The sequence below is a fragment of the Myotis davidii genome, unplaced genomic scaffold (genome assembly GCF_000327345.1).
Source record: "Myotis davidii unplaced genomic scaffold, ASM32734v1 scaffold199, whole genome shotgun sequence".
Taxonomy (NCBI): domain Eukaryota; kingdom Metazoa; phylum Chordata; class Mammalia; order Chiroptera; family Vespertilionidae; genus Myotis; species Myotis davidii.
Window position 1 is genome coordinate 3,834,821 of NW_006290680.1, and position 3,292 is coordinate 3,838,112.

The window sequence follows — 3,292 nt, forward strand, 5'->3', positions numbered from 1 at the left end:
AGATTATGAACCCATACACTGTTGGCTTTGTGTGAGTAGTTGACTACGTGTTTTAGAGCTGTGCTGAACACATCTGTAAGATTATTTTGGGGCGGGGGGGAGGAACGTAGTTTCCTTTAAGGTCAAAAGCGTTTTCTATGACCCTTAGCACATGTTTTTTAAGTTTTATCTTAAGGGAGACGTGCACAGAGCGGCCGCCAAACCGTTCCATCGTCTGTACAGCATCGAGCCGGCCGTTCCCGCCACACTCGGAGGCTTTGCGCTTTTTCTTTTAACCACACGCCCGTCTATTTAAAATTGCCAACGACGACTTTTGTCTATTTATGAAGAAGACCTGAGGACAGAAATGCAGTTGATCAGAAAGTGTGTGCGGTTTGAGGCTTGGTTGGGGTTTGGGTTCCTCGTGTTTGCAGCTGTTTCCTGGCCCTGGCGACCGCCTGGCTCAGTGCCCAGTGCTTCTCTCAGATTCCTTTATAATAAAACTTCTGAAACGTTGAAAACGGGTCTGTCTCTTCTTGCGCTTCATGAGCCAGGGCCAGGCCTCCCAAAGTGTGGCATTCGGCGGTGGCTTTGCCAGGACAGAGCCCCTGATGCCAGTCAGGTTCGGGTAAAGTCTCAGCTGCCCATTCACCCGGCCCCGAGGGTGTCTGTTGATGACGGGGCCTCTCTGGCCTCAGTTTTGCCATCAATGAAGGAGGATAATAAGGGTGGGGACACAGAGGGTTCCTGTGGTGATGAAAATGGGTGTGGGCAGGGTGCTGGCCACACAGGTAGTGCTACTTTAAAAAGAGTAATAATTCTGTCACTTTAGCTGTACCTGGAACAAACAGCAATGCCTGGAATGGAGGAGCTGTTAGGAGGCTGCAGGTATTGGGCCCACCACAGCTATTTTGAGGTGACCTAAACAGAGGAGCCCCCCACTTCTCTGGCAGCTCTCGGGGCCTCTCATCCTCCAATCATGTAACACCCCCCCCTTCAGCCCCAAATGGGGTGCAATTTCTCTGTGAGCCTTTTCCTCACTGGAGGGCATTTTGCAATCCACATTGGAAAAAGAAAAACGAGCCCTGGTGGGGTAGTTCAGTGGTTAGAACGTTGTCCAGATACACCAAGGTTTAGGGTTCCATCCCTGGTCAGGCCACATACCAGAATCAATCCATGGCCCCAGCCGGTTTGGCTCAGTGGATAGAACATCGGCCTGTGGACTGAAGAGTCCCGGGTTCAGTTCCAGTCAAGGGCACGTACCTTGGTTGCAGGCTCAGTCCCCAGCCCTGGTTGGTCCACGTGTGGGAGGCAACTAATGGATGTGTGTGTCTCCCGTCAATGCTTCTCTCTCTGTCTCTCCCCTTCCCTTCCACTCTCTCTACAATAATCAATTGGACAAATATCCATTGGTGAGGATTTACAACAACAAGAGAGAATCAACCCGTGAATGCATAAATAAGTGGGTAATACATTTATGTTTCTCTCTCTCTGCCTCTAAAATTAAAAAAGAAAACCTAACCAACAGACAAAGCTGTCATGGCAGTAACATCTTTGCAACATGAAGCATAAATATTTCATGGGGTTACAATTCCCTTCCTCTGAGGAGCTTGTCAGAAACGCGATGACGCCTTAGACAGTTTAATACAGTGGGGCCTTGACTTACGAGTTTAATTCCTTCTGAGACCGAGCTCATTAACTCAAATTACTCTGTCAACTCAATGCAAAAAATCGGCCAAGAGACAGCTGGTATCTCAAACTCGTTAGTTGGGACACTGGTAAGTCAAGGCCCCACTGTACTCGACTCCTGCTTCTGCACTGGAGGAAACTGCCCCAAGCAACACGATGCGGGCTCTGGGTTCCTGCCCCAGAGGCAGAGCCCGGCCCCCAGCGCCTCGCCAGGAGCCCAGGAGTCCTTTGGAAACGTCCAGGAGCAAGGCTGGCCTCTCCGCTGCCAGAGCTGCTCAGAGAGGCCACGCTGCATCCGAACACCCGGCCTACAGAGGGCAGGGGATTGCCAGGCGGGTGCGTCAGGTGGCCCCAGGAAATGGGAACAGAGTGAGGGGTCCGTGGAAAGTCCAAGAGCGCTGACTTGGGGGCCGTGGAATAAACTTCGCCCCCCCCACCCAGACCCCTTCATTGCCAGTGCCCATCCCGGCTCCTGCGTGTTGGCTGTTGACTGTGCACAGCCGCCCACTCTGTCCGGTCCTTGCCCTTGATGCCTTCCCCCCAGCGCTGCCCCCAGCTAGTGACCAAACAAAGGAGCAGCCAACTCCACGGTGCCAGTCCCACTCCAGAGCCCCCCAGGGTCAGGCTGCGGCCACTCGCCTCCTCCCTCGCCTTCTGCGCGCCCCTCCCCATACGTAAGTAACTTGGCCAGAACCCCCGCCTGGCCTCTGCCTATTTCTGGAGAAACCTGTGATACCAGCAGAGCGCAGTGGGGCCATGTCATCGGTAATGTCCCTCTCTCACTGGCCCTACCTGCAAACACAGACTCCGCCCCTGAAACCAGCCCACACCTGGCCCGAGGGAGGTCAGGTCCCGCGTGTTCACAAAGCAGCCTCTCCCTGGGAAGGGTCTGCAGCTTCCTTTCTAGGCCATGCGGGGCCGGTGATGGCCACAACCCAGGGAGCCGCGAGGGCCCAGGGTGAAAGCACTGAGCCCACCGTGAAAGCACTGAGACCTCTGCCACAGATGGCCACCCCTGCACCCCCTCCCCCCGGGCCCTGTGCTCCCAAAGCTGCCACCCTGGGTCCCACAGGCTCGTAAAAGACCAGGTACCACGGCGGCTGTGGCATCCCCATTTGCCAAGGCCAGGCTGTGGCCTGGGCCCGCCACACCTCAGGGCACATGCTCCTGTCTGGACCCTGATGGTGCCCCTCACGTTGCGGGGCCCTCAGGTCCTGCCTGCAGACCGCCCACGGTCCACAGAGCTGGTCCAAGGATCAAAACCACGTGCCCTTCCCGTTGAGGGCACCTGCTTCAATTCCTCATCTCACAGCTCCCCCCACACAGGCCTGGGAACCCTCACAGGAGGCACAGCTTGGGTGAAGGCCGAGCCGTCCGCCCCAGGAGGAAGGCTTGGATAACCCTAAAATCACCCAGCCATCATCCCTTCCGTACGAATTTCCACATCCCACCAGGAAGTTTGAAAGAACTCACATGCAGAAAAGATCTGACATGCTATTACAGGTTCAAATTTTTAAAAAGTGCCCAACACATCAGTTGTTACTTAGCTCTGCTCCCCAAATTGCCTGAAACTAATAACCCCAAACCCACCAGATGCTGGAGAGCAACCTTTCATTGAGAAGGG